Source organism: Ixodes scapularis, unplaced genomic scaffold, assembly GCF_016920785.2.
Source record: "Ixodes scapularis isolate PalLabHiFi unplaced genomic scaffold, ASM1692078v2 PGA_scaffold3__209_contigs__length_174095766, whole genome shotgun sequence".
In the NCBI taxonomy this organism is placed as follows: Eukaryota; Metazoa; Arthropoda; class Arachnida; order Ixodida; family Ixodidae; genus Ixodes; species Ixodes scapularis.
In genome coordinates, this window is record NW_024609868.1 from 169,868,215 (window position 1) to 169,882,026 (window position 13,812).

Here is a 13,812-nt window from a genome sequence, read left to right on the forward strand (position 1 = left end):
AGACGTCTGAGTAAAAAAAAAAAAAAAAAAGAAGTGTTGACGAAATGGAGCAAACTCTGTCAAGCACCGAATGTCGAAGAAACGGTCTGCCGATGAAACATCGCATGCAGTGTCAATGAAACGATCTGTCTATAAAAACTTGTTCGATGAACTGCGCGCCAAGAATGGCGCGGCTTGCCACATAAAAAGTGGCGCACCCTACGTGATCGAGAGCGCGACAAAGAGACACACGGAGACGACCCCAAACCCCCGACCCACTCTAAACCAAATTAAGCAAAGCCATGCCAAACCAATCCAAATGAAACCAATCCAAGGACGGCTGCACGTATCAAGATAATAAATGCTGCTAGTATTTTATAAAGGCCGAGATGACTGAAAAACAATGTCGGCTGATGATTCCTTAAATCGCAGGCTAGTGCGGCAAGCACGGTCGATCAACAAAAGCAGAAGTAGCTCGAGTGAGAAGGAAAACTCGGCCTCCAACGGTCTCTGCTCATAGAACAGCATACGACTGACGGACACATCAGAACTGCGGAACCCCTCACCCAAAACATCCAACAGGGATTATGGTGAGATTTCAAACCAGACGGACGTCACCCTACCTAACAATACCGCCCCAACCCCCCCCCCCCCCCAAAGAAAAAAAAGAGAGAAAAAAATTTGGTCAGTGCATGTGTTTATTATATATATGCTGCATAAACTTCCGTAGAATTACGTGTGGGCGGCACACGAAAAAAGAAACGGGGATGATATATGTATTAATCGTTCATTTGTGTACAATTGAGCGAGGTATGCACAGCGAGGCGATGCTCTAATCACTGCGACGTTGTCTGTGTAACCTGTCGGAAGGCGCGTTTGTGTTTTTTTTGCTGCCCCTTGTCAGCAGGCGAAAGTTCAACACACCCAATTTCGTCAGCTTGCATTTAGTTATTTTCGTAACTAATCAGGGTGAACGAGATTTGGTAGAAATGTGCGGAGCATAAACATAAACATAGTACATTTCTTTCAAATTGGATAAGCGGTTCAGAAGTTCACTGTTTTAGGGTAGTTTCCCCGTCGCACGACTCACGCGGAGACAGACCAACGGCTTTCGAGAAACAAAAGAAAAACAAAGAAAGCAACCTGTGAGCGTGATGACCTGTGAGTGTGAGGACCTGTGGGTAAGATGAGCGTGAAGATCTGTGTGAGTGTGAGGACCGTGAGGACCTGTGAGGACCATGAGGAGCTGTGAGTGTCAGGACCTGTGAGTGCGAGCACCGTGATGACCTGTGAGTGTGAGGACCGTGAGGACCTGTGCGAGTGCGAGGACCGTGAGGACTTGTGAGTGTGAGGACCGTGAGGAGCTGTGAGTGTGAGGACCTGTGAGTGCGAGGACCGTGATGGCCTGTGAGTGTGAGGCCCGCGAGGGCCTGTGTGAGTGTGAGATCCGTGAGGACCTGTGAGTGTGAGGACCGTGTAGAGCTGCGAGTGTGAGGACCTGTGAGTGCGAGGACCGTGATGACCTGTGAGTGTGAGGACCGTGAGGTCATGTCAGTGTGATGACCTGTGAGTCTGATGGCTTGTGAGTCTGATGACTTGTCATGACCTGTGAGCGTGATGACCGTGATGATATGTGAGCGTGACGACCGCGATGATGACGGCGAGTGAGTTTTGGTTTTGTGTTTAACCTTGAGGGTGAGTCCGGGTGATGACCCTATTTTGGATAAATCGTGATCGTGAGTGGGCGTAAGTCCTGATTGAGGAAAAAATAGTGATCGTGAGTTTGAGTGAGGACAGCTTAAAATGCCGACCTATGCTCGCAACTAACATTTATTGGAAAAACAATCTCTTACATTGCCGTGAAAAATGTCAGTCATGATTACAACCGGTGTAGACCTCTATCATGAAATTCATATTCTTTTGCTGATAAGGTTATGAATGTGTCACTTGTACAACTCGTGCCTTTGTCTATAATCTCAAACAACTCGTGTAGCTTTCTAGATACTTTATCTGGCTATCTGGCCAAAAATTTGGTGTCATTAAATGACGGGAAGCAAGGGCAGCAGCTGATGTGCGTGGTCGCTGCACCTGCGGCGCTTGGAAAAGACAAATGCAAAATTAAACACTGCAAAAAATTCACAGAATGCACAACCAAAGTTGTGCACGAAATCCCAATGTCATATGGTTCTGTGTGCACAGGTCAGACAGGCCTATGTATTAATGATTGCGCCCGCGAACATGAGGTGGCAACACGAGCAACCTCCATCAGGACATCTGGCCACACACTGCAGACGCTTCTTTTGCTCCCAGTCATTTAATGACACCAAATTGTGGTCAGATACCCAGATAAAGAATCTAATGAGCTACACCAGGCTTTTGAGATTAAAGCCAAAGACACCAGGTGTACATGTGACATATCCATAACATTATCGGCAAAAGGATGAGTTTCTTGATAGAGGGTTACACCAGTTGTAGTCATGACTGACGTTTTTCACAGCTATATAAGAAATTTTGTTTTTAATACATGTTAGTTGCGTGCCAAATTTTTGTCTGTGTTTTTCCGGCGCTTACTACGATCGTGAAATTCGCAGCTTTCCCTGAATCGACACTGCCTATCTACGTCAGCTGAGAGACAAATAAAATTCTAAGAGAATGACCACGGTGAGCTTTACCTTGGAAGTCTGTCTGAGTGCTTCAGTCAAAGCGTTGGCTTACGTTCAAAAACGGATGACGCATTCAGAAATAGATGTGATTATGCCTGCATGCTCCGCGATCGCGGTTCAGCTCCCTCGACCGCAATCCTTGTACAAAAACATGCACTGTAGCAACTGCATGGTTGACACGCCAAAACCCAAACTGAAACCAAGACCAAAAAAAAACTATTTGGTGCGGAAACACAGAGCCATTAGCACTGCCTGCCTCCTCCCTCCCTAGCTTTTTCTTCATTGCCAAAGAAAGCTGTGACCAAGAAAAGATGGGTTGCATCTTTGTTCTAACTCAGAAGAATAAATTTAAGTCTTTATAACAAAAACAAGCAAATGCGTAAGCAAAAATTTTTTAGAATGTTACTTTGTAATCAAAAAAGAAAAGAAAAAAAAAACAGACACATTGTTTTTACGCGTTTGCACTGTCAACTACCTTTGCAAATGACAGCTATTCGTAATTCCGTGGTCAGACCAAGGGACCACCCGGCCATGTACAACTTTGCATTATTACCTACCCTATCCCCCAGCTCTCCATGATCATCCCCAATTTAGAGTGGGCGCTTGCTCAGTATAATATAGTTTGTAATGGTGCTATTTGTTTAGAAAAACAAAATGTCAGATAAATAACAGTAGGGCTCTGCAGAAGCAGTGCATGGGCCCCGTTTCACCTTTTACAAAGAATCCTGTCTCGAATGGCAGCATAGAAACGGGTGAAGCTGATTCGCCTGTAGGCCTTTGCTGAGTTGATGGCTAATGTCCAGACTGGCAGCTGATCGGCAGCTTCCAGCCACCTGCAGTTTTTTCTTGATGATACAGGCTTCCTGCAATACCATGAATACAAACAAGGCTCACATTATGGAACAAAAAAAAAAAAAAACTTGCTTCACAGATCAACAAAATAACTAGTGCCAACCTTACGCTTCTCAAGTTGTCGACAGTGCAAAGACCATGTTGGCACCACCATTAAACTCAACTAAATAAGGAAAATGAGTTTCATGACGTAATTGCATTAAGAATCAGGCACGTAGCCGGGGGGGGGGGGGGGGAAGGGCATGCCCCCTTCCCCTTTTTGAAATCTTCCACTTTGCTGGGCCCTCCTCTTCCCCTCCCCCTAATACAACACTTTGTCATAGGTGCCCCTCCCCCCGAAACAAAATCCTGGCTAAGTGCCTGTTAAGAACAGTGTGCATGTAGAGCTTAGATCCACCTTAAGAAATCTCGGGAAGCTATAAACAAATTAAACACCACTTAGAAATAGCACAGCTCGCTTGATAGACAGATGCAGAGCAATCAACAGCCCTTTTGACGTGTTCTGCAGTGCAGGGATACAGATAAAAAACACTGGGGATGTGATCGAAATACTTTGGGGCAGTGCAATGTGCAAGTTTATTCTGAAGCTACTGTTTGTGCATGCACCTAAGAGGCGTTAAATCTGGTTCACACTGATGCAACTGACTACGACCGAGTTGAACAAAACAGGGTTTTAAGCCGCTTACGACTGCCATTACTGCTGGACGGCGTGGTCATAAGCCGTCACAAGAGGCTTAAAGACTGGTTTTGTCGGAGTCAGTCCTAGTCCGTTGCAACAGTGTGGACCAGCATTTAGACTAAAATTGTATTCAGCTTTAGGTCTTTCCACAAATGTTTTAAGAGACTCCCTTCAACTTTACCAGAGCCTCGGGTATTTAAAAGTTGTAGTAAGTAGAAAGCCATCACATTCAAAGCTGGATCTCCTTGATTTGTACGCGTCTCCGCAGTACATGTTAGAGCGCCTGCCAGATGTGTGAGTTTCGATTACAACCTTTGTACCACAAAACGTTATATACCAGATCAGAGCAATTTAATCAAATCATTCAATCTCTTTCCTCAGCCATGTAAACTATTTGCGCAGCCACGAGTTCTACATGTCACGAATGTAGCCGGGGCAAATTAAAACGTCGCTGAGGCAAGCAATAATAATCTTTATTAGCGACAGTAGTACTCTGGGTGGCTCGCAAGGCTAGACATATATGCAGGGGCGCGTGCGCACGATCGTCTGCTAGCCAATCAACCAGAGCAAGATGATTAAAATAACGAACAGGCAACAAAGGAGAAAACAACAAGAACGATGAGAATAACAGGGTTCGGTCCACACTTTTAAGAAACTCTGGGCCCGCGCACCTCAAACCCAACGCCACGCACCGCAGGCTGGCGCGAGGCACACGCCGTACACGAGCGTAACGACGACGCCCAGCTAGGAGCGTGAATTAACAATTTGTGAAACGCCAGCGCCACACCAGCACTCGAACCGCGCCATCCCGCTGGACGCGGCGCGAAAAGCCAGAGCGCGCACGCCGGGAGCACAGTTTATCATACACAGTTTGCCCACTGTAGAATAAGCCTGTGGTAATCGCTAACCACGTGATCGAGGGCCCTGTGTTAATAAAAGTGCATCTTAGAACTAAACTCATTACATATTACTCACACAATATAAATTATATTGATAACCAAATAATTCAAAAAGAAAGAAAGTTCCTTAAACAATTATTTAAACTCGTAAAAGCGCCCTCTCACCACGGATGGGGTAACTAACCACATTTTATGCTTCGTTTTTATTGTTTTGCTTTTCAAGATGGCGGCTCCCATGGCAGTTTGTGTACCCGCTTCTCGCGTCCGCTTGCGTTGCGTTTTTGCTTTTATTGTGACGTGCGCACCACTGGACGACAATCACAGGTAATTTATTCACACAAGAGTTATTTCAAGCAGGCAAATGTTTATTTTCGCTCTACATAGTACAATTTATAGGAAAGCGTTATAAACAGCACATGCAATGATGCGGTTGCTGACGGGTATTATCGAACAGACACGGTAGTACAAACAGTTTCAATGTTAGCCTTCAGGCTATGTGCATAAAAAAATGATAAACCTAAGATCAACAAACAGTCTAAACAGGTAGAGGTAAAGTCGCGGTAAAAGTATTTCAAAACAACTATTCATAAACCATGGAGCAAAAAAAAAAATCTGCACAGACGCGACATTGTTTTACATAACGAGTGCGATTACTAACCAGTTACTTTACCAGTAACTACAGGCTAATGTGGTAAAGAATAAAGCTGTGTTTGGAGGTGCATTTGACCTGCCCGTCCTTTTCCCCCCCAAGATGAATGTTCAACACACCTGGGGGGCTATGTGCGACAAATGTTTCGTTTCTCCTAAAAAGAAACGGAAGTGACAATATTGCGTCTGATTGGTTAGAGGCTCAAATGATGAAAGTTACCTCTTTTGTCATTTGAGCCTCTAAACAATCAGACGTGATATCGTCACTTCCATCACTTCCCTTTCTTCTGAGGAGAAACAAGACATTTGTCTAACATTGCCTTCCTGGTCAGTTTCCTATGAGATATGTTGAATCTAGCCAGTCAATATCTTCAGCACAATGTTTAGCTGTTAGGTTCGATGACAGCGCGCCTTTACAACTCTCCGTATCCTGATCTGCCTAACGGGGCTACTGGCCCTTCGATAGAAATATCACTTATCATCGACAAACTGTAAGCACCTAGAATGCCACTTTCTGACTGCAGTATCACCATCGAACATTGCCGGCCATGGAAGCAACCTCCTGGCTGAGCATTCTTCACTCGTCGCCCTCGCCAACAACCTCACCTAATCCCATTATTGCTGATCACTGGTGATGCACACCCGCCGGCAATATGAAGGTGAACACCTTACCTCGATTCTTGCCTGTTTTACGACTCCCTAAAGCTATATTAACTCTGAACGTCTCAAATGGTACGTAGCTTGCGGTCTAAACTTTGCGTTCTAGCCCTCTTCTGGAACAGAGCTTGTTCCAAAACTTGCAGGAGCATCAAAAACAAAAAGAGGGCTGTTCACCTTCATATCGCTCACGGGTGTACCTTCAAACTCCGGCTCACGTCCCGCCTGCCCCTGCTCTTCCCTGTCTCTGTTCGACAATGTCGCCACTCTCCAATGCGACGTTTGTGATTTGTGGTTCCAACAGAAATGTGAAGATGTATCACTCGCTTTGTATAGACGCCTCTCCTCATTATCAACCGAGTGGCTCTGTGAGGCATGCCAGCTTCCACCCCTGGCCGATGACCTCTTTCCATTTCCTAAGCAGGATGAAGCCCCTGCGTACCCCACCATCATCGCCAGCTCTACCAAGTAGTTCTCCAACCCGCCTCCGGCGAGCGACATCGGCAGCGTTCACCGTTCGCATGACAACTCTGCGTTTGGCATAGTTGTCGTGTGAAAAGTGTGCGATCGGAGTCTACAGACTCCAATCACGTTGGGTTTTCTAACGTTTGCTTCCTAAAGAACAACCTTCCAGACTTTAAACCGCTGAAGTAATCTTTCCCGAATACAATATTCGCTGTGTGCGAGACATGGCTGGACGCATGTCTTCGGTGGGTAATTATTGGGGAATTAATCAATCTCGCACAATTCTCTTTATTCCAGCAAGACTGTCCCTCCTTGGGGCGAAGGCGTCCGTCCTCGCCATGCCAAAACACCTGCCCTGCCAACGTCTCGACCACCTCACCCCACCGGGTCTAGAAGCCATCTTTGTCGAGGTATTTTGCAAACATGGAAAGCTTCTTCTGGCATCTACCTACTGCCCATTCTCCCTCCGTGAACAATCGTAAGCCCTCCTCCAAGAGAGCCTACAGCGCGTCGACCCCAGCAAGTTCTCTGCACTGTTCATCTGATCCACTCGATGACATGCTGTTAGACGTATTGGAAACTGCTGGCCTCACCCAGCTTCATGACGCCTCATTCTACATTTCTCAAAACAGCAACGCTACATTCCTTGACCTCGTCCGCACCAATAATCCCACTTTATCCTACCGCCGCACAGTGAAATCCAGCCTACCAGGCAGTGATCGCAGTGCTCTCCTCACCAATATCCATTGCTCAGCCCCTAAGCGAGGTCATCAAGCCAAGAAGTTCCAGCAGTTCTAAAAAACCGATTCCCCTCATCTCACTCAGCTCATCCACCTCGCTCCCTGGTTCATTATGTTTGATCACCCATCGGCTGATGAGGCCGACGACCTCTCGCTCAACATATCAGCAATTCAGCACAAATGTGTTCACCCTAAGGATCAACAGGAGGCACGGCAGCCTTCCATGGATGACAAAGGAGATTGCAGTCTTAATCAGACGTAAACACTGACTATTCAAAAAAGCGCCTCTAAATCCTACTCATCTTAACCAAGCCCACCAGGCACGTACCAAAGTCAAGCATCTCATCCATATCTCCCATAACGATTACCTACAGCAACTAGGAGCAAAAGCAACCTGCCAGCCCAAACTCTTGGGCATGTTTTCACTATAAAAAAAATGTTCCACGCGCCGGTCTTATCACATCACGGCAGGCCCTATTCTAATCTTGACGACATGGCAGAGCTCTTCTCTTACCAGTTTTCTCAGGCTGCAGCATTACTTGACCCTACTGCACCTAACCTTTGTCCCACCCAACCCACAACTCTGCCTGTCAAGGCCACACCAGCAACCACATTCTCTTCCGTAGTCATTCTTCAAAGTGAAACCTACAAAGCCCTTGCCTGTGTCAACTCCTCTCAACGCCCTGGACCAGACAGCCTCCACCCTGCATTGCTTAAATCCTGTGCTGGCCGTATCTCCCCCGTCCTCACTCGCCTCTTCAATGATTTTCTCTCCCACAGCTCTGTTCCTAAATCCTGGAAAGTTGCATCAGTAACGCCTCTCAAAAAGGGACACGGTGCCCCCTCAAGTCTAACATCCACTCATACTGACCAATCGCCATAACCTCCATCGTATGCCAAACAATGAAGCCCCCACCAATATGGTTTCCGCCCGGCAGGAGCTGCGAATTGGCCCTGGCAGCTTTCACCCATGCACTCCAGCACCAGCCTCGACAACCGAACTCCGTGCGAGATCGTCCAGTTAGACTTCAGAAAGGCTTTTAACAGCACAGACCACAGCTTGCTCCTATCCAAACTCCAACAGATGAGAATCTTCGGAATGAGGAATTAAAAGATTTACTTGTTCACAACACTACCTTATTGTTCAAGGGCTCTTTTCATGAATTACACAAACTGGGAACACTACTAACAGATAGGGTGTCCAATGAGATAGGTTATGTGTGCCATTGCATGTCAAAGGGGCTTTGAGAAAACTAATTGAAGAACACTTTGTCCAAGCCCAAGAGAAAAAATCTTGTTCTTGACCACTGGCTAACACAACATGATGCCAGCAACTGATTATTGTTGTTTTCTTCTGGTGACTTCAGAACGAGGTCTACTGGCACGACAACCAGCTGTGGTTGTCGTGCTGGTGGGAACAGTTCCAGTATTCAGGAGCTTGAAGTTCCAATAGCCAGAACTGCTCCACAGCTTGCATGACAAATGCTGAGACCACTCGTACAAAGCAGGACTTGATCTAAGTAGTCCTCACAGTTTGCAACCTGGTTTGCAACTTGCAACTCATAGATGCCGGAAACTACTATGCGTCAGCGGTATCCCAGAAACTCCCTTTCAGACTAATGACCTGAAAGGGGTTTTCAAGACAGCCCACCCTAAGACAGATCGAGATGAGGAAGAGCTAGAGCCCTCCCAACCACTGTTTTTACCCAGATATGCAGAACTGCCGTTACTGCACTTACCAAACCATTTACGCAGTTTGTAATATGACGAGTTGCAGATTATTGTCAAGTGATCACTTGTGGCTGCGACATTCATAATTGCATAAGAGATCATAGAATAGATGCCAGAACCCTCACGAGGAATGTTATGCCGCAATGCCAATTTCTGTGGCCACATTACAGCTATATTCTGTTTCAGCCTAATTTTACAAAGAAAAAATACTGCCGCCCTTTGGAGCTAATCAGAGCAACGAAGCAAGTTTTGTGAGTGCTCTCCGTAGCTCTCCCACAATATGTTGTCCCGTCCCTCAGCCAAATGTTCCGGTTGTCCCGTTGGTGCCGTAGCTTTGGTAACGCCCTGTAAGCTGCAGAAGGATGGGTCAACCTAGTTCCAGTAACAGTTCACCTCACGTACGAATATGACCAGAAAATGCTCATGCCACCCAGATGAGGGTCGACAAATTTCCCAGCATACAGTCTCAGACTTTCTTCTTGTGGCTCAGATGATGAGCTGCCTTTTAAGTTTTCTCACTTCATCCCCCTGGTTACTGATGGTCCTTGTCTCTGGTGTCCGGCCCTTGCAGCTTGCCTCCACACGTTCGTCGCCCTTGTGGTATTCTCTGTGATTCTCCGAGGAACCACCTTACTGGAACAAGAAAGTAACAGCATACAGTGAATGGACGAAGTGAGACCCACCTTATGCTCAGGGGCAGATCCAGAACTCCGTTTGGGGGGGGGGGGGGGAGGGGGGGGCAGAAAATTTGTAAGGATACTATTCTTCCCTTTCGTGTGCACCGGGGGGCCCAGCCATGTCAAATTGTCCTCCGAGATGGGGGAGGGGGGTCGACTTTGTTTGGGAGGGGGGGGCGCGGGGGCGGCCGCCTCCGTCGCCCCTCCCCCCTTGGATCTGTCCCTGCTTATACTTCTAAATTAGATAAGTACTGCGGGTCTTACTGCATGACGTGCCAAGCGGAGATAAATGATGTCTGGAGCTTGACGGGGGGGAGGGGAGGTCTCGACGCATGCTGAACGACAGGTGCCAGATGCTGCCATACCCACAGGGCATTCTGAAGAGAGAGAGAAGACGGGTGTGAGTCCAGGAAATTGGCATGTTCGAGCGACACTTTTTTTAGAGGTGCCATTCCCATTAATTCCCTTCAAGGGACATCCATCTGACTAGTTAATTCAGAATTATGTTCAATGTACCCAGTCAACGTGTTTAGCCTGTTTGCAAATATATAACAACTGGTAAATGCACTTTTTATAATGTTGCGTGTTTTTTTGTTTTGTTTTTTGTTTTGTTTTTTATATCTTATGCTATGATGCCAACTTCTCTTTTATGATTTCACAGATTAGCAAATCCCAGGTTCAGTCCTGATCCGCGTCCTTTGCCACGATATTTATATTTTTCCAGTAAAGTGGTGTGAAAGTTTCGATACGTGAGGCTTCGCGTGAACGAGCAATTAATTACGTTCGACCGTTCTACAACTCACGTCCGACGTACATACGTCTAAGAAATTAACCGAGTCACATACACTGCGTTGGAGAAAAGACGATCGTGCCATGGCATGACGCGAAGGACAGCACAAGCACTTTAATATGTTTCCACTCACCAGCAACAAACTTGAAGCGGAATCCCGGAATCTCGAACGGCGAAGTGAGTCCCCGGCTCTTTGGCTTCTTGCCTGAGCAGGCCCATTTAGAACACATTCATAGCGTGATTCGGTAACTCACGTGACATTAAAACGCCAAGCGAGGATCCAACAGAAAGGGAAATGTACTAGGAAAGAGAAATTCGCAGAACAGGGTCGCTAAACTCGTGAAACCCAAAGTTGGATCCGAAGTTGACGGAGCGTACCGATTGGCCTATCACTACGATGACTTCGCACTTTTTTCGCCGACGTCCAATCGGAGTGCTCCGCGAACTTTCGGCTCCAACTTTGTGTTTCACGAGTTTAGGGCCCCAGCAACACCGACAACGCCGACAACGCGACCGGCGACGTTTAAAAACATGGCTTCGGTTAGGGCAATGAACTTTTTAAAGCTAACGGTAACTGCTCGATTTTTTCTTTCCATATTGGTTTATTATTATTATTTAGGTTATTATGTTTTCTAAAAATATTAACATTAACGTACTCACTTTAGTTAATTGCGATTCCTTTTTACTCTGTTTTTTTGTTTGTTTTTGTTTTACACCTTCAGTTGTCGCCATCCGGCTTGAGGAGCGCTGTGTATGCGCGATTACCAGAAGTGGCCTTGAGTGGGACCACTGGTTATGATTTCACTGTGGCCGGGAGTTTCAAAATACTGGGCACAACTCAACGCCTTCGCTAGCGTGAGAAAGGACGAGACGACACGCGAAAGTAAAAACCACCCAATCCTTCACGAGTGTCGCCTTCCCGAACACACACATGGCGTTCGTTCCAACATCCGTATTCAGGCGTTTGACAACACAGAACAGTTCACCGATAGCAACGCGTACTTTAGAAACAATCTAATAAGCGTCTCTCCAGTGCTCCGGTGTCGCAGAGCATTCACGGGACTCTCAAAATAGCGGCGCCGCCGCCGGTCAGTGCTAAGACGATTTCACTTTTTTCGACTCAAATCGTCGAAACAAGTGAAAAATCATCCGAACTACGGTGGCAACGTGAGCTACGTTGCTCAGAGGATAATCTAGCGTATCTGGACATTCTTCTAGCATGCATTATGAATATGAAATCGGCAAAACTTACCTAAACTCGGATCGACCGACGCACTCCCAGAAACAGGCCCCTTTGCCTCCGTCTCCTCTCCGGCGAACAAGGATCCGGAAGCTTCTTGTGGCTATGGATTGGCACGAAGCCAAGGAAGCCAAGGATTGAAATACGACTCAATATTTTCGGTTTTGACCCCACTCTATCACAGTTCATATTTTGGGGGCCGGTGTAACTACTGTGGACATTACCGCAGTTATCGTGCTCTGTACGAACTTTGAAGTCAATCAAAGGCGAGCAGACATAATTTCGCAGCTTCTTCTCCTGTTATACGTTGCTTGATAACCTTTGCTGATTGAAATCTAGATCAACTAATGTCCATCTCGTCCTTCATACATACGGTGTTCAATAGCTTAATTCATTTCGATTTCTTATTTGTGAAGACACGTAATTGCTTAATCATTCACTGGATATTTATTTTAAGTTTTTATTTTTTGCTAAAACAATATAAATATTTTTTATGTTTGTTTTTTTTTGGTCTGATTTACATACCGTGTTTTGCGGTTCAGTAAAACAGGTTGTTTTGAGAAATTCAAGATCACGTACAACCGACAATATACCAGTGATATAGGTAGAGGGGAGGCGGGAGAAGCTTTCAGAGAAGCCACCCCCCTCCCCCCCCCCCCCCCCCCTGGAAAATATTCCTGGCTGCGTCGCTAAATGGGCATAAGAGAAGAGGCACCGCGTTTTTTGCCTCATTAACATACACATAAATCGAAGGAGACGTGCATTTTGTGCTCCACGTGGGATTTGCTGAGCAAGACTTTCAGTTTTGAGATGAAGCAGTTCCTCCCATCTCTTTCCACTTTTGCAGAGCGAACGCTCGAGAGGAGCCGACCCCCTCCCCAGCGTTTATTTTCAATCTGTCACCGAGTATGTTTTTTTTTGTTCTTTTTTTGTGGACCTTCCGAATCGCTACAGCTCGCAGTGCATACAGCCAGGCACGTACCAGGGAGGGGGGGGGGGGGGGGCATGGGACCTGCCGGCCCTTCCCCCCCCCCCCTCCCTAAACAAAATCCTGGCTACGTGCCTGCGTACAGCGGTGTAATCCAGTTGCTAACGTTCTCTTTGTGTCTAAACAGAAGACATGCTTCCCTCCGGAGCGGGGGTCGGCGGCAGCGTGTTTCACATTATGTTGCACCCCAGACAAGGCACATAACGTCGGGACTCGGAAGCTACTACGCACGAGAGCATGTGCCACCGAAATGTGCCCTAGAGCAAGGAGCTCGCGCTTGTACACTCTAAAAAAAAAGGGTGTAGTACTTACACCCAGTGGGGTGTATGTGACTTGTCCCATATACGACACCCCCATGGGTATATATGAGACACCCCAAAAAGGGGTGCATACATGCACCTCATTTTGAGGTGCACATGTGCACCTCAGCGGGTGCATAAGACACACCCCACCCCGGGGTGTACATATATTCCGTTTCTCACTTACTGGGAATACTGATACACCCCATTTTTAGGTGTACATATATTCCGTTTCTCACTTGCTGGGAATACTAATACACCCCAATCTTAGGTGTACGTGTATTCCGTTTCTCACTTACTGGGAATGCAGTTACACCTCATTCTTAGGTGTACTTATATACCGTTTTCCACACCGTTCTCACTTACTGGGAACCGATAAACCCCACTCTTAGGTGTACATGTGCGAAGTAAACAAAACTAACACTAGAACATTTTCCATCAAATTGACAGGAAATGTCTTTGCAGCTCTTTTCCAAGCTTTTAACCGTCGAACGACGGTGTTTTG